Source organism: Dendrobates tinctorius, unplaced genomic scaffold, assembly GCF_039654945.1.
Source record: "Dendrobates tinctorius isolate UK_male_01 unplaced genomic scaffold, ASM3965494v1 ptg000008l, whole genome shotgun sequence".
Lineage (NCBI taxonomy): Eukaryota > Metazoa > Chordata > Amphibia > Anura > Dendrobatidae > Dendrobates > Dendrobates tinctorius.
Window position 1 is genome coordinate 9,143,166 of NW_027361676.1, and position 22,923 is coordinate 9,166,088.

The following is a 22,923-nucleotide window of genomic DNA, read 5'->3' on the forward strand; positions in this document are numbered from 1 at the left end:
ATCCCATCCACTATGCTGTAACAGCTGGACGCTGTAGGTTGGATGCTGCAGAAGAATGCAGCGTTTACTGACTGTATGCACATACCCCAATATATCACTTTTTTTTCCTTCCCAGAAGCCAACTTTCAATTATCTTTATTTCAAGTGACCCCCAAAAAAACGCATGCAATGAAAAAACACATCAAAAACGCGTGGAAAAACACATCAAAAACACAGGTGACCTGCCAGTGACCTCAGATGCAGATTTGCTGCAGATTTCACCTGCGGCAAATCCTAAACAAACACTGAGCCATTCCTGATCGTTTGCACATACCCTGAATATTGTTGATCGGAAATCATTTAACACCCACGGCTGACTTGTGTAAACTCTGGTTTTGGTTGGCCGGTTATTTTCCTGGTTCAGGTAAAGCAAATTTTCTACATTGTTCATTTTACCAGTGTTAGGGCACATGACCACATTTTTAGTCCAAGTGTGATCTGTTAAAAAAAACAGATTGCACTTGGACCAGTCTTATTCAATGGGGCAGTGAAAAAAATCGCAGCATGCACAATTTTCCTCTAAAAACTGAATGAGACTCACCAATTCAAGTCTATGGATGTGAGAAAAAGAATCAGATAACACAGTATAGTATCCGATTTTTAGGCCGGGGTCACACTAGAGAGGAATACGGACGAGTGTGAGGCGTTAAAAGCACGCATTACACGCGGACAAATGATTCTCTTTGGGGAAGCTCCCAACAGCCGTATAATTCTCGCCCGTATTCTACGGATCGTGCCAATCGCAGCATGCTGCAATTGTCAGCGTACTATGGGTGCGCAAAAAATACGGATTACACACGGACCACACGTGTGACTTGCGAGAAATACGCAGGTCTTTTGGCAGGTGACAGGAAATGGGCCAATCCATCATCAGGAAGCTTAGACATGCAAATGAGCTCAAAAAGCGCTCCAGACATCCAGGAAGTACGCCTCCACGGAGTACATCAGCGTCATGGCGCCATATTTTCTCAATGTGGAGATGCTTATTGTGTTAAGGTACTGTCACACTAAGCGATATCGCTAGCAATATCGCTATAACTTGTGACGTTATAGCGATATTGCTAGCGATATCGCTGTGTGTGATACTTACATCCGACCCGCTCCCCCTCTAGTTATCGCTGATCGCGCGAGAACGTCCTGGACTGTTTCTCGTCGTCAGCTTCCTGCGGCGCTTCCTGTGGAGACACGAGCGACGAGCGTGAAGCCGGGTGGGAGGACGCAGGATCGCCTAGTGTGACAGGTACAGTTGTGGCCAAAAGTATTGACACCCCTGCAATTTTGTCAGATAATATTCAGTTTCTTCCTGAAAATGATTGCAATCACAAATTCTTTGGTATTATTATCTTCATTTAATTTGTCTTAAATGAAAAAACACAAAAGAGAATGAAGCAAAAAGCAAAACATTGATCATTTCACACAAAACTCCAAAAATGGGCCAGACAAAAGTATTGGCACCCTCAGCCTAATACTTGGTTGCACAAACTTTAGCCAAAATAACTGCAACCAACCGCTTCCGGTAACCATCAATGAGTTTCTTACACTGCTCTGCTGGAATTTTAGACCATTCTTCTTTGGCAAACTGCTCCAGGTCCCTGATATTTGAAGGGTGCCTTCTCCAAACTGCCATTTTTAGATCTCTCCACAGGTGTTCCATGGGATTCAGGTCTGGACTCCTTGATGGCCACCTTAGAAGTCTCCAGTGCTTTCTCTCAAACCATTTTCTAGTGCTTTTTGAAGTGTGTTTTGGGTAATTGTCCTGCTGGAAGACCCATGACCTCTGAGGGAGACCCAGCTTTCTCTCACTGGGCCCTACATTATGCTGCAAAATTTGTTGGTAGTCTTCTGACTTCATAATGCCATGCACACGGTCAAGCAGTCCAGTGCCAGAGGCAGCAAAGCAACCCCAAAACATCAGGGAACCTCCGCCAGGTTTGACTGTAGGGACCGTGTTCTTTTCTTTGAATGCCTCTTTTTTTCTCCTGTAAACTCTATGTTGATACCTTTGCCCAAAAAGCTCTACTTTTGTCTCATCTGATCAGAGAACATTCTTCCAAAATGTTTTAGGCTTTTTCAGGTAAGTTTTAGCAAACTCCAGCCTGGCTTTTTTATGTCTCGGGGTAAGAAGTGGGGTCTTCCTGGGTCTCCTACCATACAGTCCCTTTTCATTCAGACGCCGACGGATAGTACGGGTTGACACTGTTGTACCCTCGGACTGCAGGGCAGCTTGAACTTGTTTGGATGTGAGTCGAGGTTCTTTATCCTACATCCGCACAATCTTGCGTTGAAATCTCTTGTCAATTTTTCTTTTCCGGCCACATCTAGGGAGGTTAGCCACAGTGCCATGGGCTTTAAACTTCTTGATGACACTGCGCACGGTAGACACAGGAACATTCAGGTCTTTGGAGATGGACTTGTAGCCTTGAGATTGCTCATGCTTCCTCACAATTTGGTTTCTCAAGTCCTCAGACAGTTCTTTGGTCTTCTTTCTTTTCTCCATGCTCAATGTGGTACACACAAGGACACAGGACAGAGGTTGAGTCAACTTTAATCCATGTCAACTGGCTGCAAGTGTGATTTAGTTATTGCCAACACCTGTTAGGTGCCACAGGTAAGTTACAGGTGCTGTTAATTAAACAAATTAGAGAAGCATCACATGATTTTTCGAACAGTGCTAATACTTTTGTCCACCCTCTTTTTTTATATTTGGTGTAGAATTATATCCAATTTGGCTTTAGGACAATTCTTTTTGTGTTTTTTCATTTAAGACAAATTAACTGAAGATAATAATAACAAAGAATTTGTGTTTGCAATCATTTTCAGGAAGAAACTGAATATTATCTGACAAAATTGCAGGGGTGTCAATACTTTTGGCCACATTTGTAAGTAGCGACCCCCGTCCCCAGCGATGTCGCTGGTGAGATCTGCCTGTGTGGCAGCTCACTAGCGACCACTTAGCGATGTACCAGCGTTCTTGACCGCGTCATATCGCTGGTCGGGATCGCTGGTACATCGCTAAGTGTGACAGTACCTTTAGTGCAGGAGCGGCCAGAAATCTGGGACCAACGTGATGCCCATTATGCCAACCGGGCAAGAAAGGAGGCGTCATGGAGGCGCATATGTCGCCAGATGTTCCACGATTTTGGTGATCGGCCACGTGAGGAGCAGCAGCAACTGAGTAAGTACAACCCAAAAACTGTTTAAAATTACCCCCCTTCCTGTGCTTGTACTTTTTTCCTCATGAGGTGGGTAGATTTTGATGTGACCCATGGTTTTACACTGCCATAATTTGGCCCAGGCCACAAGCTCCTCATCCTCCTAGCCAACCAAGTTAGTAAGTGTAGTTACTTGATACATGAACTACTGTGACCCTGTATATCTGGCCTGGATGCCCCAATTATATATGCAACCCTGGGTAGAAAGCACACCCCAGAAGGCCACATGCCTAGACTACTGGTAGCAAATTTGACCTATCAAATATGTGAAATTGAGAATATTTCCTGTCACATTGCAGTGGAAGATATGATGAGACGCTGGCGCAGCATCCGCGACCAATACAGGCGGGAACGTCAGCAGCGGTCCAGGAGTGGTGATGCGGGCTACATAAAGAGGAAATACATATATTATGACTGCCTCTCCTTCCTCGTCCCTATTCTGGATCTGAGACCGTAAGTAGATACCTCACACCACATTACACAGATACTTTACAGGGCCAAAAAAATTGATTTATTTTTGGCTCTGTTCTATTTCATAATAGAACTCAGTCCAACCTTACGGAGAGAGGAACTGGCTCAGATACAGAGCCCATCATTGATACAGTAGGGGATGAGGTGGCTGGCCCATCTTCTCCCCCTACAAGAAGCATGGGTGAAGAATCCTCTCAGGAAAATCCAGTGCCAGCGCCACAAACCCCACCACCAGGACCACATCCACAACCAGGACCATCTGCTGCTGCACCATCAGCCATACAGGAGGAGCAGGGCAACATGAGCAGCAGCCCAACTGCCCAGATCCGGGGCTCCCCACAGCCTGCTGGACCATCCCGGCGAGGAAGAAGAAGGCGCCATATCCCTGCCCAAGATACCCGTACCAATGTGGACACAGGGGTCCTCAACTCTCTGTCTAGAGTCAATAATGATGATGGCGAGGAGGCATACTCATGCAGCCTGGCCCTTTATCTTCGTGCCCTTTCCCGTGAGGTGAGGCTCCGTATTCGAGGATGTTTTCAGATCCTGCTTGATGCAAGCACACACCCCAATACCCCATATGAGTTATTTGAATATCTGGAGAGGTGGCAGCTTTCACCCAGAAATCTAATGCGCCTTAGACCACCCACACATGCTTGCTCAAGCAGGCTCTGAGGAGCCTCAAATACGTGGGCCTACACCTCACCCCCTTCCTCCCCCTACCCAACCTTTACATCAGCAGCCTCATATGTCTGGCTCTAGCCAACCTCACCAATATGGCCACTTTTTCCCACCCAGTGTTGGAGGCTGGTCCCAACCTGGTTGGGGACGACATGGCTATATTGGTGGGTATGAGACATGGGCCTACCCGACCCAACAAGATGCCCCTGTTCATTATCACTCTGGCCAGTACCAAGCCCAATCCCAGGAGGCAGTACACTACTCACATCATGGGCAACAGTATGCCCCCACACAGGGCAATGGGCAAGTTGGGCAAAGTAGCCAGCAGCAAACACAGGCTGGTCTTCCGCCTTCTCCTCCCCCAACGTACCAAAATTTATAATATTTCCATTTTGTTATTGGCTAATGTTATTTTTGTTGTTTTTTATGTGTGAAAATTTTATTGTCATACAATGTTCACATCTGCAAAAAGGCCAATTTGGCCCATTGCCACATTTCTGATATGGCAAGAATATGTTTTGCATTAAAAAAAAACAAAAAAAAGGCAAAAGTAAACATTTGTCTACTACGTTTTACGCCTCTGTCTCAATTCTAAAAAACCGTGTCAGCATACTAACATACGCTTACCAATGCAATTCAACAGTCATAGAATCAGAAGGGGAAGAAATATATATATTTAGACACACAGAAACCAAAATATTATAACATAGACACAGCATGCTCTTGCCAAGAAGTTTCCCCCTCAGGTGACATAAAGTAATTTGTGAAAATATCACGCACTTTGAGACCAGAGAGTGGTCTACGTTGAGGATTGATAGGTGGTCTCGCCCTACGCACATTGTCCAACCCACGCACAACACCAGCAGAGGAGGAACAATCATGTATCCTGGTGAAGTTATGAAGAACCACATAGGCTTTAACTACTTCATTAAGATTTTGTTCACTCAGCTGAATGGCAGACTGGATTACCTGCCATTTTGCACAAAGAATGCCAAAGGAACACTCCACCAGTCGCCGATCACGTGATAGGCGCAAGTTAAAAATTCTGCGCTGGTGGTCAAGGTTGCGCCGGGGATATGGCCTCATGACATTGCGCATTAACTGAAACGCCTCATCTGCCACAAGGATGACAAATGCTATTGAGAACTCTGCTATTAGAAGTGGAAAGGAAGAACAAAGACGAAAGAATCTAATTAATAAAAATATTGGAGAAAGAGAAACCAATCACAAACTAAAATGTTTCTATACTAATGCACAAAGCATGGGCAACAAACAAGGAGAATTGGAACTACTAACACAGGAAAAGAAATATGATGTCATTGGAATCACTGAAACTTGGTGGGACAATACACATGATTGGAATACAAGACTAGAAGGATACAACTTATTTGCAAGAAACAGACTTGATAAACGAGGAGGGGGTGTCGCATTGTATGTTCGAAACGCGTATATCTGCACAGAGATTGAAGCTTCAGAGACTGGGAGTTCTGTGGAAACTGTTTGGGTAAGAATACAAGGACAGAACAATGGAAAGGACACCATTGTAGGCATTTACTACAGGCCGCCTGTGCAAGCCGAAGATATAGATGAACTCTTTATGCATCAGATGGCCAAGTTCTCCAAAAAATATGACATGGTTGTCATGGGAGATTTCAACTATCCAGACATTTGTTGGGAATCTCTCTCAGACAAAACTAACAGGTCAAGGAAATTCTTATCCTCTCTTGCTGACAACTTTATCTTCCAAAAGGTAAGGGAGAAAACAAGGGGAACTGCTACCTTGGATCTAATCCTTATAAACAGGGAGGAAATGGTTGAGGAGGTAAAAGTGGCTGGGACCCTAGGAGGTAGCGACCATGCTATTTTAGAATTTTGGATAACTAGAGGTGGAAGACCTGTGAAGACTCAGACGTCAAGGTTAGATTTCAGAAAGGCAGATTTTAAGGGATTCAGAAAGAGAATTGGAGGGATCCAATGGCTGGATATCCTTAAAGACAAAAATGTCCAGGAAGGATGGGAAATCTTGAAAAATGAAATTCTCAATGCACAGTTGTTAACAATTCCGAAAAGAGGGAAGAATAGGAAGCATTTAAGGAAACCAGGATGGATGAACACAGAACTTAAGCACATGCTAAAAAGGAAGAAAAAAATGTTTATAAAATGGAAAGAGGGAGGCATATCTAAAGAAGAATATAATGCTGTCTGCAGAACCTGCAGGGCACAAATCAGATTATCTAAAGCTGAAAATGAACTGAGGCTTGCAAGAGATGTCAAAAGCAATAATAAAGGATTTTGGGGATATGTCAAAAGTAAAAGAAAAGTCAAAGATGCTATAGTATTTTTACAGGATGAAAATGATGAAATGGTAAGACAGGATGTTGAGAAGGCTGAACTTTTAAATTCCTATTTTGCATCTGTTTTCTCTCAGAAAGGAAATGCAACATCAACTGTTATTCACTGTCCTATTAAGGGAATAGAAGAATCCAGGATATCTGTAAACAGAAAGATAGTGAGGAAACACTTAGCTAACCTAAATGAATTCAAGTCTCCAGGTCCAGATGAATTACACCCCAGAGTACTGAAGGAGATAGCAGAAGAAATTTTTGAACCCCTCTCCATAATCTTTGAAAATTCTTGGAGAACAGGAGAAGTGCCAGAAGACTGGAGAAGAGCAAATGTTGTTCCTATCTTCAAAAAGGGGAAGAAGGTGGACCCAGGCAACTATAGGCCGGTGAGTCTGACTTCTATACCAGGAAAGATCTTTGAACAAATTATTAAACAACATGTATGTCAATACCTGGATAAGAATGAAGTGATTAAACAGAGTCAGCATGGGTTTGTAACTGATAAGTCATGTCAGACTAACTTAATTTCCTTCTATGACGGTATCACTGATTGGGTGGATCAAGGAAATGCTGTAGATATAGTATATCTTGACTTCAGCAAAGCATTTGACAAAGTCTCTCATACAATCCTTATTGAAAAAATGACTAAGTATGGAATGGACAAGGCAACTGTTAGGTGGATTCATAACTGGCTTAGTGATCGGACCCAAAGAGTGGTCGTAAATGGCTGCACATCCAGTTGGAAGAATGTCTCAAGTGGGGTACCACAGGGCTCTGTCCTGGGCCCTGTATTGTTCAACATCTTTATCAACGATTTAGATGAAGGAATTGAGGGTAAACTGATTAAATTTGCTGATGACACAAAGCTAGGAGGGATAGCTAATACTAGAGAGGAGAGAGAGATGATTCAAAAAGATTTAAATAAACTGGAGAAGTGGGCAGCAACTAACAGAATGGTTTTTAACAGGGAGAAATGCAAAGTACTACATCTGGGCAATAAAAATGAAAAAAGCATATATAGAATGGGAGGAATAGGGCTAAGTGACAGCACATGTGAAAAAGACTTGGGTATACTAATAGATCACAGACTGAATATGAGTCAACAGTGTGATGCAGCAGCAAAAAAGGCAAATGCAATTCTAGGATGTATTAACAGAAGCATACAGTCTAGATCACGTGAAGTCATTATTTCCCTCTACTCCTCTTTGGTCAGACCTCATCTGGAATATTGTGTCCAGTTTTGGGCACCACATTTTAAAAAAGACATCAACAAACTGGAGCAAGTTCAGAAAAGAGCGACCAGAATGGTGACCGGTCTGCAAACCCTGTCTTATGAGGAAAGGTTGCAGGATTTGGGAATGTTTAGTTTGCAAAAGAGAAGACTGAGAGGAGACTTAATAGCTGTCTACAAATATCTAAAGGGCTGTCACATTGTAGAAGGATCAACTTTATTCTCATTTGCACAAGGAAAGACTAGAAGCAATGGGATGAAACTGAATGGGAAGAGACACAGATTAGATATTAGAAAAAACTTTTTGACAGTTAGAGTGATCAATGAGTGGAACAGGCTGCCATGAGAAGTGGTGAGTTCTCCTTCAATGGAAGTCTTCAAACAGAGGCTGGACAGACATCTGACTGGGATGATTTAGCGAATCCTGCTTTGAGCAGGGGGTTGGACCAGATGGCCCAGGAGGTCCCTTCCAACTCTACGATTCTATGATTCTATGATTCTAAGGACATAAGGGACAGATTCTTAAGTGGAGCCTGGTAGCTGGCGTGGTGGTGGTAGATCCAACTGGTTGGTGGGTAGCCGCCGAGCCATAATGGAAGTATTGAAGACTCGAGAGTCTCCCGTCCTTCCATAGGCCCCAATGTCAACAATTATAAACTTGTATTGAGGGTTGACCAGAGCCAACAATACAACAGAAAAGTATTGTTTATAATTGAAGAATTGGGAGCCAGAGTTCGGCGGCTTACGCACCCAGATATGTTTGCCATCAAGGACCCCAATACAATTAGGAAACTGGCATTCCTCCTCAAAGTCCCTTGATATCCTCATCCAGTCTTCCATCCTGGGCTCGGGCATGACGAGTTGATGTAGTCTTGACCATATTTCACTACATGTCGACCTGACTATGCCAGAAATGGTAGATCTTCCAATCAGAAACTCATGGTGGAGGGCGGCATAAGACAGGCCAGTGGACAGGAAGCTGAAGAACAACAGAAAAGGAACATCTTAGAATGCACAAATTAACCAAAAAACAGGTACATACATAACAAACTTGTAAGGATTTCAGATCTACTAACACACACATATTTGGTCACACAATGACTAAGTGTTATTCAGTATATATTACATATAACATTCTGGTCTGTAAGTTTCAACATACAGTATCTGGAATAAAATTAGTCCATGAAGCAATAAATACATACTTTGGGCAACACATCATGAACATAGAGAATGTGGTTGTGTATTACATACTGTAATGTGAGTAGAAGTCGCTCCTCTGCAGATATAGCTTTGTGCATCCTTGTGTCCTGAAAGGTTATCCCAGGGTGCACTGTCTCCAAGAGTCGATCAAATGTTGCAAGGCTCATGCGACAGTATTGGTAAAATTTTTCCGGATGATCCCGCAGAGAAGAATAGAGGCGGTGAAAATGACCTCTTGTGATCCGTTGCCTCAAAAGTGGATGTACCCACATGCGTCTCCTCCTCCGCGGATCCACTATCACTGGGTATGGTTGACCAAAGCTGCGTGACAAAAGCCAGTTGAAGAGAACTTGCTCAGTTGTGTTGAAACTCAGACTGTCTGCCATGTTGCACATACAACACCAACACACCTAGTGAAGGCAAGGTCACAAATTGACAGAATGGAGGCAGCCACCTGTTCCTGAGGCAATAAATAGGGTGCAGGCTAATGATTTAAATAGTTAGCAGGCCTCAAAACCGTTAAATGTCCATTTTGCAAGCCTGCGAGAAAATCTCGCAATACGGATTCCATACGGATTACATACGGATGCTTACATGCGCAAAATACGCAACCACACCTTGCTTACGGATGACATACGGAGCACTATTTAGGGGTCATTCACCCGTATTACGCATGTAAACTGCGGACCGTATTTTGCGTCGGTTAGTGTGACCCCGGCCTAACAGATATATTGCACTATGTAACATAGGAAACTGGAAATGATTAATTGCTGCTAAGTAGACAACAGGTTTTATGTGGACTGCACATGGATGACATGTGAGAAAAAAATAGTACCACTTTTCGGGATGAAACTCACCATATTTTTGTACAGTTGTGTGAATCTTCCCTTAAGAATAGATCATTCTTAGTCCCTTTCTAAAGAAAGAGTAATGTAGTCCAAACATCCGAACGTGGTGTTAAAGATCAGCACTTACTGTATGTGACATCTATAGGAAAGTTAGGAGAATGGTTGTCATGTCACCAGTAGCTCTTTGGTATCAGTTTGTTTATTTTATTTTGTTCAGTAACTATTACCTGTTTACTATTGTTTTCCTCTGCATTTGTGCATAAATTATTCATAGATAAACTCTTCAAAGAGGTTACCTGTGGTGATATGGTAATAAGGAGCAGTGATCAGTGGCCTGATATTGTAAAGGAGGAGTGACACCATTCACACACCTTAGCCAGGGGAGCTGCAGGTCTGACAACTCCTCCCTATGCTATCCAGGCCTCCCTTCCCCCTCCCCTCTGGCCTTCCCTGTTCCTAAGTCAGAAACCAATTCTCAGCCTGTGTACTAATCCTGTGTCTCTCCTCCCCACCCATACGTGCAATCTGCTCTAGTGTATTTCATGTTTGTAAGGGGTGAGGATAAACCTGCAGAAGCTTACAGTCTAGTGTCTTCCTACAATCCCGAGGCATCTCCTTGGATTACATGGACAGCCGCCTGCGTTCCTTGCCCCTGGAGAGTTTACCTGGCTAGCTCACCTGTCTGTACATTGTATGTGTACAGTAGACCTGCTTGCTGTGCCTCCACCTAGGAAAACTTTCCTGCATGGTTTCCAATCCTGGAGTATCTCCATATCCCAGGCTGGAGTGTGCAGGTATGGGGACATATTTTGTAGAATGTTTTGTACTACACGTTACAATCTGTTGTGTAAGAGTTGCTGGTTGCGGAGTACAAAGCCTAGTTATTGTTATTGCATTGTAATTATAACTCCTTTTGCTGGAGAGCTGCTAGGTGACGAAAAGGAGATAAAGTTTTCTGTCGGAGTTTATGTGTTTCATGTGATTTTGTTAATATTCTGCTGTTATTGTTACAACACCTAACACAAAAATGGGTTTGCACTATTGTTTAGTTCATTAAAGAAATGATTCTGATAAGATAACGTTTGTCCTTCTGCCCCTTTAGGGCAGAAGAACATCATAGGTTGGAGTTGCCATTTTGAACTCCCTCCTTATGAGCCAGGCAACAGCAGCTCCTGTCTGGTGGACTCAAAAAGACCATCTATATTTTACATGGTCGCTTATTCTTTTTAATAAACACATTGTTGATGATGATACTATATATCCCTGCATTGTTTGGTGATGGCAAAATGAGCGGCTACCCACAGCTTTCTTTTACAACAGCAATGGATCTCTGGTTTATAGCAAACCCAATGTGGCGATGACCATACTCCTTGTCTGCAAATACTCGTTCAACTGACAGCTATTCGTCCTGACTTGTCCATACATATGCACACTCAATTTGGTCAAGCATGCATATGTTTCAATGGGCAGAGACTGGGTACTACTAGAGACCTCTCACTACCTATCTCCATTGAGAACGTGTGCATTCTTTTGTTCCCCAAAGATTAGATTTTCAGGACAACCAGTACCACTGTATATGGTTGACTGGCCCAGATGACAATTATCTAGTATGTATAGCCACCCTTAAAAATGGTTGTACAAATTGGACAGTTCCTTTGACTTGCATCTTAGCTTAATATTACATAGGTACTGATTAATTTAGTTGAATATCACCAGATTTTAATGGGCCTATCACATCTGCAGTCTATATGCATCACAACAAGGAATTCAACGACACAGTTTGTATTGGAAGATTTGAGGCCTAAATGTTCTGTGTGCTATTTTAGCTTCATACACCCAACCCTGGGGCTACACGGCAACTTTGGTTTTGACACAGGTGGCACTGCGAAGGATTGTACTGTATATATGCTAAACTGCTGCGTAATGCAGGTGAATGGGATCTCATTGCAACCATTAGGGTACCACGACTGCGACAAGCAAGTCACAAAAATACAAAACTTGTTTGTTTCTTTGTGACTTATTTGTTGCGACTCCTTTCACCTGAACTATATCGCGATCCAGCAGCTGTACAGGGCAGTTTGAGTGCCCCGCAGGGCCTTAGGTTACTCAGTACCGGGCCAGTCAGGTTCTTTAAAGGGGATGTCACGGTGGCAGTGACCTGGTCCGTGGCCCTTGGCGTCCAGTAAAAGATGATAAATGAAGAAGATGATGGTGTAGATGAAAGATGATAATGGTGAAAAGGGCAGTTTGTTAGGGGAAGTTTGTCGAGACTCCACCTGTGGTATTCGGCAAGGGTAGCCGACGCTGCAATGCAGATCCTCTGGGATGGTGTTAGGGCAGCAGAGATGGTGAAGCTCTCCACGGGTAGAGCTGTTTCCCAGGCAGTTAAGATGGTAACAGGTGAGTTGGTGACTGTGATGGTGAGTACGGTATGGAGCAGACGAGACGCAGATGACACGAAGGACACAGCGGGGTGCAGTTTCACAGTTTTTACTCACGATTCTTGTGCAGTGTGACCCGCTTAGCACTGTGTCCTCCGGGGGAGGGGTCTAGCAAACTCCCAGGTAGATTGGGAACACTTTTTCAGGACTCCCCTTTATGTTCACCTTTCTAGGTTGCCTCTCTGCGCTGATCTCTACTTTCTCTCCTGCCCTGCGCCTTCACAAGCAGTGTCCCTGAGCCGGCAGCCATGGATCCTGTCGGGTGACGTTCTCAAAGACCCCTTGCTCCTATCTGTCTGCCTTTTTGGGCAGCTTGCTAGCTGAGCCTCGTTTGTAATTCTCCACTAGACTTAGGGTCCGGCTCCCCCACTGTGGCCTGGTCCTTCCACGTCTGGATACGGGCCCCACGGGTGGCTTATCACACTACCCGTGCCCCAAGGACCCCTTCTATTCTCCTAGGAGCTTCCTTCCTTCTAGATGTGTCTCTCCGACCCTTACTCTCCCCACGTCAGTCCTGCTCTTCCGCTGTCCTGTCACCAACTGACTCTTTCTAGAATGATCTACCTTTTACCTCAGCCTTAACTCCATCCATCAACTGTCATTGATTGGATACCCTCTCTCACACCACCTCCTAAGCTCCTCCCCTTCTACCTACCTTTCCCCACTGACTCCCCAACACCCTTACTTGGCCAGCCTGGGATGAGGCCTTCCTCCCCAAGGGTACACCCAGATGCCCTGACTTACCTGGTGTGTGCTGGGTGCAAGTGTTAGGAGTCCTGGGTAGTGCTCCCTCCTTACCTGAGGGTGGGATACCACACCTCTGGATGAGGTGCAGTACCTCTATGGCGACTGGACCCTCAGGGGCACCACACAATCTTTGGAAGTGTGACCTGTGTCACAACCAAAATTGTCATGTAGCCCCAACCGCAATATATAGAAACCCTTTAAAAGGTTTGTTCCAGGAATCTGTAATGACTGTCTTGAGAAGAAAATTCTCTAATGTAAACGCTGTGTCTGTTTTCTGTGTTTCAGTCTTTGCCTAACATTGTCAGTCATATTAGTTCTAGGGTTAATTTCTTTGTCATGATGTGACTCAAAGGTCCCTTTCTCTCCCTTCTCTGATCTTCTGAGCTGTCACAGTACACTCATATCTGTATACTGTGCATAGACATGTTTGATGGAACCTATTCTTGTAGAGTGTGATTGCTGGGTGTTCCAGACTAATTTATTGCTTATCTTCTATTTCCTATACTTAAGTTTTTCTAAACAAGTCAAAGGAAACCTGTCAACTTATTCATGCTGCCAAAACTACGGGCAGCATGGACCATAGCCTGGCTCCATGATTGTACCTATGCATATTTTTGTGTGAAATTCTATAGCATTTCAGAGAAAATATAGCTTTATGCTCCTGATGGGGACAAAAGGCAGAGAAGGGACTAGTCTGGTGCCAATCCCAGACAGCTTATCCCTTCGCCGCTCTAGTTGATTGACAGATCTCTCTGTAAGCACTCAAATGACAGGGACTTATCAATCATTTAGAGATGTGTGAGGAAAGGCTAGCTCTTCAAACTGTATCTCCTTTGAAACGCCAGAGTGTTTTGGAGAAATACATACCCGGTTTCTCTGATTCATGCTGCCCATGGTTTGGGCAGCATGAATTGTGTAATAGGTTCCTTCTAAAATCCTGAGATGTGATTAAGTATAAATGTGAAGAAGCTGTAATCAGTAAGGGAAGGAAGGAGCTGACTTCTCTCCATATGAGATCCAGTAGAATGTAATGTTGCTGTAAATCTGGATCTCCAGAGGCTCATATCCTGTTAATATGCTTTGAAGTTTGCCTATCAATTTTTCCTGTTCTGCAAGATCTAAGATTGTAAGTGGTGATGACATTACATGTAGCATATTGGGTGCTACAGTTGTCAAGATAACTGTATGAGAGTATTGTGCACTAGGCCTATTCTAATTAATAAGAGACACCTATAAGACTCAACTTTTATAATGTGGCTAATGTGCAGCTTACTATCCACCAAGGCAAAGAAAAACAAACAAAAAAACTGCTGGGACCTGTTGTGAAAATGTTAAAGGGAATCGATCAACAAAGAAAAAAACTGCTGGAACCTGTTGTGAAAATGTTAAAGGGAATCGGTCAGTAGCATCAGCCCTCCTAAACCGTCTATATGGGCATGCAGGTCATAAAATGGTGATACTTTGATCTCTGTGATCCAAAGTCTTATTCCAGAGAAACCCACATTTTTTTTTTATATGTAAATGAGCTGTTAAGATCTATGGGCCAGACACTAATCTTCCTGAGACTCTGCCTCCAGAGCTTATTTTAAATGAAAGGGGCATTACCAATGTGAGACATGTAATGACCGATAGTCTGCTTTCCTGAGCTATACGTCTCACACTGATAACTCCTTTCATGTAAAATAAGCTCTGGAGGCAGACTCAGGTAGATCTATCTTTCACCCATATAGCTTAGCAGCTCATTTATACCGTATATAAGAGAAACTTGGATTTCTCGGGAATAAGACATTGGATCGCAGATATCAATATATTATTTCATTCCACTTTCAATAACCTACATGACCATATAGAACGCTTAGGAGGGTTGATCATACTGATAGATTGCCTTTAACATGTATGTAACCAATAAACCAAAAATTGATGCTCCATATTACGGTAAATCATTAGCAAACAGATGTCTCATAGAGTACAGTGGTAACACATTTTTATGTTATTGCAACTCATTTTAATAATGTTTGGGTCTCTTTAATGGGTAGATTACTAATAAGCATCATATTCATTATTGTTGCATCCATGGTTATTTTCTGTATACTTTAGTCATCAAGATGTGATCAAACTACTAAAAAATAACTTTACAAAAACCAAATAAAATGGTGCATCTCTTATTTTTTATTCTTTATCTATTCTTACAGGTAGTTTGTCTTATCCTTATCGGCATCCATATACTATGTGAACTCTAACTTGAGACCATGAACTGTTGTCATACACAAGTGTCTTTTCATGTGTCTTGTAATTTCTGAGATCTTGTCTTTCCTAATTACATTTGCCTAAACATAATGAGATGCATTTACTTCTTACTTGACAAAGCTATTATTTCAACAAGGGAATTCTATAGTGTACATTGTTTTTTTTTTCATTTAAACATTTGTGTGGAAGATCTTGGTACAAGTGTCACTTATTTTGTAATTTTAGCTGCTATGAATTGCTGTAGTTAATTTAGTGGCAATCATTTCATGTATTCATCTATGCCCAGCTCTTTCTTGCTCTACTCAAAGGTCATCAGTGGTCACCCAAAATCAGAAATACCATCTGATTCCAATCCATGATTACAAAAGTGTAGTTAAATATTACTCATATCAAATACCCTATTGCTCTATTATGTTAACCACTTTCCAAACAGTGACACAGCGTATGCGTCATGAAAGTCGGTGCCAATCCGATCAATGACGCTTTTGCTGTGTCATGACTTTAAAGCCCCTCTGCGGGTCGGGTGACCGGGGTCAATGAAAGGTCACCCGACCCGCAGATACAGGGGGCTTTGTACTTCACCACAGGGGTTGTGGCTTCGCCCCCACGTGGTTACGATCGCTCTGATTGGCTGTTAAAAGTGAAATAGCCAATCAGAGCGATAGTAATATTTCATCAATGAAATTTAATGAAATATTACAAACCAGCCATGGCCGATGCTGCAGTAGCATCGGACATGGCTGGAGACAGTTATCTGACACCCCTCCACCGGTGATCTGCCCCCTGCCACTGAATGACAGCGGCGATGTGCCGCCGCTTTCATCATCTTCTCTTCCCGCCTTCCCTCTGCTCCCCCCAGCTTCCGATCACCCCCCGGTACCTTCCGAGTGCCGCTGTAGCTCCTGAGGTCCTGGATCATGGGCGCCGCCATCTTGGAAAATGGCGGGCGCATGCGCAGTGCGCTCGCTTGAATCTGCCAGCTGCAGATTCAATTTATTCATATTGATCACTGTGATAAACTCTCACAGTGATCAAAATAAAATAAAAGGTAAATAAATCCCCGGTTTATCACCCTCATAGGTAGGAACAAGTAATAAAATAAAGAAAATATTTTTTTTTTGTTTTTCCATTAGGGTTAGGGTTAGGGCTAGGGTTAGGGTGGAATTAGGGTTAGGGTTAGGGGTGGCATTAGGGTTAGGGTGGAATTAGGGTTAGGGTTGGAATTAGGGTTAGGGTTAGAATTAGGGTTAGGGTTGGAATTAGGGTTAGGGTTAGAATTAGGGTTAGGGTTGGAATTAGGGTTAGGGTTGGAATTACAGTTAGGGTTGGAATTACAGTTAGGGTTGGAATTAGGGTTATTAGGGGTGTGTTGGGGATAGGGTTGGGATTAGGGTTAGGGGTGTGTTGGAGTTAGGGTTGTGGATAGGGGTGTGTTGGGGTTAGGGTTGGAGTTAGAATTAAGGGGTTTCCACTGTTTAGGCACATAAGGGGGTCTCCAAGCGCGACATGGTGCCACCATTGATTCCAGTCAATTTTGCGTTCAAAAAGTCAAACGGTGCTCCCTCACTTCCAAGCCCAGACGTGTGCCCAAACAGTGGTTTACCCCAATATATGGGGTACCAGCCTACTCATGACAAACTGGACAACAACTTTTGGGGTCCAATTTCTCCTGTTACCCTTGTGTAAAAACAAAATTGCGGGCTGAAAATCATTTTTTGAAGAAAAAATGATTTTTTATTTTCACAGCTTTGCGTTATAAACTTCTGTGAAGCACTTAGGGGTTCAAAGTGCTCACCACACATCTAGATAAGTTCCTTGGGGGGTCTAGTTTCCACAATGGGGTCACTTGTGGGGGGTTTCCACAGTTTAGTCACATCACGGGCTCTGCAAAGGCAACATGATGCCCGCAGACCATCAAGTCGGCATTTCAAAACGTCGCTACTTCCCTTCCAAGCCCCGACGTGTGCCAAAACAGTGGTCCCCCTACATATGGGGTACCAGCGTACTCAGGACAAACTGTACAACAACTTTTGGGGTCCAATTTCTCTTGTTATCCTTGTGTAAAAACAAAATTGCGGACTAAAAATCATTTTTTGGAGGAAAAAAATGATTTTTTATTTTCATGGCTCTGCGTTATAAACTTCTGTGAAGCACTTGGGGGTTCAAGGTGCTCACCACACATCTAGATAAGTTCCTTGGGGGGTCTAGTTTCCAAAATGGGGTCACTTGTGGGAGGTTTCCACAGTTTAGGTACATCAGGGGCTCTGCAAATGTAACATGACGACGGCAGACCATTCCATCAAAGTCGGCATTTCAAAATGTCACTACTTCCCTTCCAAGCCCCGGCGTGTGCCCAAGCAGTGGTCCCCCCCACATATGGGGTACCAGCGTACTCAGGACAAACTGGACAACAACTTTTGGGGTCCAATTTTTCCTGTTACCCTTGTGTAAAAACAAAATTGCGGACTAAAAATCATTTTTTGGAGGAAAAAAATGATTTTTTATTTTCATGGCTCTGCGTTATAAACTTCTGTGAAGCATTTGGGGGTTCAAGGTGCTCACCACACATCTAGATAAGTTCCTTGGGGGGTCTAGTTTCCAAAATGGGGTCACTTGTGGGAGGTTTCCACAGTATAGGTACATCAGGGGCTCTGCAAATGTAACATGACGCCCGCAAACCATTCCATCAAAGTCGGCATTTCAAAATGTCACTACTTCCCTTCCAAGCCCCGGCGTGTGCCCAAACAGTGGTCCCCCCACATATGGGGTACCAGCGTACTCAAGACAAACTGGACAACAACTTTAGTGGTCCAATTTATCCTGTTACCCTTGTGAAAATAAAAAATTACAGACTAAAATTCTTTTTTTTTTGAGGAAAATTTTTTTTTTTTAAATTTTCACGGCTCTGCGTTATAAACTTCTGTGAAGCACCTGGGGGTTCAAAGTGCTCACTATGCATCTAGGTAAGTTCCTTAGAGGGATCTAGTTTCCAAAATGGGGTCATTTGTGGGGGAGATCCAATCTTTAGGCACACAGGGGCTCTCTAAACACGACATGGTGTCCGCTAACAATTGGAGCAAATTTTCCTTTCAAAAAGTCAAATGGCGCTCCTTCCCTTCTGAGCCCTGCCGTGCATCCAAACAGTGGTTCCCTCCCACATATGGGGTACCAGCGTACTCAGGACAAACTGGACAACAACTTTTGTGGCCCAATTTCTTATGTTAGCCATGTGAAAAAAAATAGCGTGCTAAAAAATCATTTTTGAGGAAAAAAAATTATTTTTTATTTTCACTGCTCTGCGTTATAAACTTTTGTGAAGCACTTGTAGGTTCAAAGTGCTCATTACACATCTAGATAAGTTCCTTAATGGGTCTAGTTTCCAAAATGGTGTCACTTGTGGGGGGTTTTCACTGTTCAGGCACACAGGGCTCTCCAAACGCGACATGGTGTCCGATAACGATTGGAGCTAATTTTCCATTCAAAAAGTCAAATGGCGCTCCTTCCCTTTCGGACCCTGCCGTGCGCCCAAACAGTGGTTTATGACCACATATTAGGTATCGTTGTATTCAGGAGAGATTGCCCCACAAATTTTAGGATCCATTTTATCCTGTTGCCCATGTGGAAATGAAAAAACTGGGGCTAAAAGAAAATTTTTGCGAAAAAAAAGGACTTTTTTTTTTATTACAGATCAATTTGTGAAGAACCTGGGGGTTCAAAGTGATCTCTATGCATCTAGATAAGTTCCTTGCGGGGTCTAGTTTCCAAAATGGGGTCACTTGTGGGGGAGCTCCAATGTTTAGGCACACAGGGACTCTCCAAACGTGACATGGCAACCACTAAATATTCCAGCATATTTTCCATTCAAAAAGTCAAATAGCTCTCCTTCCCTTCTGAGTCCTGCCGTACACCCAAACAGTGGTTTATGACCACATTTGAGGTATCGGTGTACTCAGGAGAAATTGCCCAACAAATTTTAGGATCCATTTTATCCTGTTACCCATGTGAAAATGAAAAAATTAGATAATAAAAGAAAATTTTTGTTGGAAAAATTAAAATGTCCATTTTTTTCCTTCCACGTTGCTTTAGTTCCTGTGGAGCATCTGAAGAGTTAATAATCTTCTTGAATGTAGTTTTGAGTAGCTTGAGGGGTGCAGTTTTCTTGAATGATGTCACTTTTGTGTATTTTCTGCCATATAGACCCCTCAAAGTGACTTCAAATGTGATGTGGTCCCTAAATAAATGGTTTTGTAAATTTTGTTGTAAGAATGACAAATCACTGGTCAACTTTTAACCCTTATAACTTCCTAACGAAAAAAAAATGGCTTCCAAAATAGTGCTGATGTAAAGTAGACATGTGGGAAATGTTATTTAGTAACTATTTTGTGTCACATATCTCTCTGGTTTAACAGAATAAAAATTCAAAATTTGAAAATTGCGAAATTTTCAACATTTTCGCCAAATTTCTGAATTTTTCACAAATAAACGCAAAAATTAAAGACCTACATTTACCACTAACATGAAGCCAAATATGTCACGAAGAAACAGTCTCAGAATCGCTAGGATGCGTTGACGCATTCTAGAGTTATTACCTCATAAAGGCAAACTGGTCAGAATTGCAAAAAATGGCCTGGTCATTTAGGTCAAAATAGGCTTGGTCATGAAGGGGTTAAACCCCTTGTCAAAGCCTCCAAATGGTTTTTTTATTTGTTTTCTATTACACTTTTTTCCCTAAGGGTACCGTTACACATAGCGATGCACCAGCAATCCCGACAACGATATGGATCGCTGGTGCATTGCTAAGTGGTCGCTAGTGAGCTGCCACACAGGCAGATCTCACCAGTGACATAGCAGGGGTCGGGGGTCGCTACTTACCTGTCAGACGTGGCGATCCTGACGTCCTCCCGCCCGCATCCACGCGTCGCTCGTCATCACAGCAGGAAGCACCGCAGGAAGCTGACGACGAGAAATGGTCCAGGACCAGCAGTGGGGGAGCCAGTCGGAGGTAAGTATCACATGTAGCGATATCGCTAGCAATATCGCTGCTATGTCACAAAATCAGTGACTTTACAGCGATATTGCTAGCGATTCCTGCTGCTTCAATCCTCTGCTATAAGCAGCAGCATGTAACAAAGCTTTTTAACATTTTTAGGCTATCTGTCTACGCCTCAGATGCTGAATGTCCTTCTAAAAGCAAATTATCATAATCACTTTTGACTCCAGCTGATAGACATTGGACCAAAGTATAGACCAGGAAATACACATGATAATTTTCTTCTGTTTAATTTTCATTTTGTGAATGTTTGGGGGGAAATCTTGGATAATGGGATGGGACAATGCTTAGCAATTTTTGTGCTCTAGTGTGGCTAATCCAGAGGGTGAGGGGTACTTGCTGAAGCAAGTTGTCTTACAGAAACACACAGATTGTGAGGAGGATAAATAGAAGGTAGAGGAGATAGGAGAAAAGGGGAAAATGAAAGATTCTACATCTGGGCAAAAAAAAATGAACATTACATTTTCAGAATTGGAGGAATAGAACTAAGCAATAGTACATTACCAAAAGACTTGCGTATACTAATAGATCACAGACTGCACATGAGTCAACAGTGTGATGCAGTGGCAAAAAAGGTTATCACAGTTCTAGGATGTATTGAGAAACATAGAGCTTAGAACACGTGAAGTCACTCTACTCCTCTTTGTTCCGGCTTTATATGGAATACTGTGTCCAGTTCTGGGCAAAACATTTTGAAAAAGACATTAAAAAACTGAAGCAAGTTCACAGCAGAGCTACCAGTATGGTGAGCGGACTGCAAAGTATGTCCTACGAGGAACGGTTAAAGAATCTGGGAATATTTAGTTTGCAAAAAAGAAGACTAAGGGAATACTTTATAGCTGCCTACAAATATCAGAAGGGATGTCACAGTGTAGAGGGATCATCCTTATTCTTCTTTGCACATGAAAAGTTGAGAAGCAATGGAATGAAACTGAAAGGGAAAAGATACAGATTAGATATTAGAAAAAACTTTTTTACAGTGATGGTGATCAATGAACAAAACATGCTGCCACGAGAGGTGGTTATTTGCCCTTCAATGAAAGTTTTCAAACAGAGGCTGGACAGACATCTTACTGAGATGGTTAGTAAAACCTGCATTGAGCTGTGGGTTGGACATGATGACCATGCATGTCCCTTCCAACTCTAACATTCTATGATATCCAGAGAAACTTAAAGAAGACATACAGGTTTTGGCCGAAAGTGATGGCACCCTCTATATTGTTTTAGGAAATGAAGTATTTCTCGCAGTAAATTATTGCAATTACACGTTTTGTTATACACATGCAGAAAAAGACAAAGTGGACATAATTTCACACAAACCCCAAAAATTGGCTTAATATTTGGTTATACACCCTTTGGACAAAATAACTGCAATAAATTACTTCCTATAACCATGAACAATCTTCTTACACCTCTCAACTGGAATTTTGGACCACTCTTCTTTTGATAACTGTGCTTCATGTCTCTCATATTTGAAGGGTGTCTTCTCCCAACAGCAATTTTAAGATCTCTCCACAGGTGTTTAATGGAATTTAGATCCAGAATCATTGCTGGTCAATTGAGAACTCTCCAGTCCTTTGTTTCCATCCATTTCTGGGTGCGTCTTGAGGTAGGTCTGTGGTCACTGTCCTTCTCGATGACCCATGACCTAGGATGCAAACCCAGCTTTCTGACACTAGGCACTACATTGCGACCCAAAATCCTTTGGTAATCTTCAGATTTCATGGTGCCTTGCATAGTCAAGGCACCCAGTGCCAGAGGCAGCAAAACAACCCCAAAACATCTTTGAACTTTAACTTTATGTGACTGTAGGTACTGTATTTTTTCTTTGCAGGCCTCATTCTGTTTTTGGTAAACAGTAAAATGATGTGCTTCACAAAAAGCTCTATCTTGGTCTCATCTGTTCACAAGGTTCTTTACCAGAAAGCTTTTGGCTTACCCATGTACAATTTGGCAAACTGCAGTCTAACTTTTTTATGTCTGTGTGTCAGCAGTGGGATCCTCTTGCATCTCCTGCCATAGCGTTTCATTTAATTCAAATGTCAACAGAGAGTTCGCCCTGACATTGATACACCCTGAGCTTACAGGGAAACTTTAATTTCTTTGCACCTTGATTAGGGCTGCTTATCTACCATCCAGACTATCCTATATTGCAACCTTTCATCAATTTTTCTCTGCCGTCCACATTCAAGGAGATTAGCTACGGTGCCATGAGTTGTAAACTTCTTGATTATGTTGCGCACCTTGGACAAGGGAACATCAAGAGAGATGGACTTGTAATCTTGAGATTGTTGATATTGTCCAACAATTTTGGTACTCAAATCCTCAGACAGTTTTCTTCTCTTTCTCTTGTCCATGCTAAGTGTGCACACACACACAGTGCAAAGATTGAGTCAACTTCTCCCCTTTTT

At 42.7% G+C, this 22,923-nt stretch overlaps 1 protein-coding gene across 1 annotated transcript in view; it reads left to right on the plus strand.

Annotated features, from left to right (window-relative positions):
* Nucleotides 1-10,488: 10,488 nt before the first annotated feature.
* Nucleotides 10,489-22,923, plus strand: part of FHIP1A (FHF complex subunit HOOK interacting protein 1A) — a 424,416-nt gene continuing 411,981 nt past the window's right edge. The window contains exon 1 of the mRNA XM_073576260.1: nt 10,489-10,821. The gene's annotated coding sequence lies outside the window, so the exon portion shown is untranslated. The remainder of the gene's footprint in view (nt 10,822-22,923) is intronic.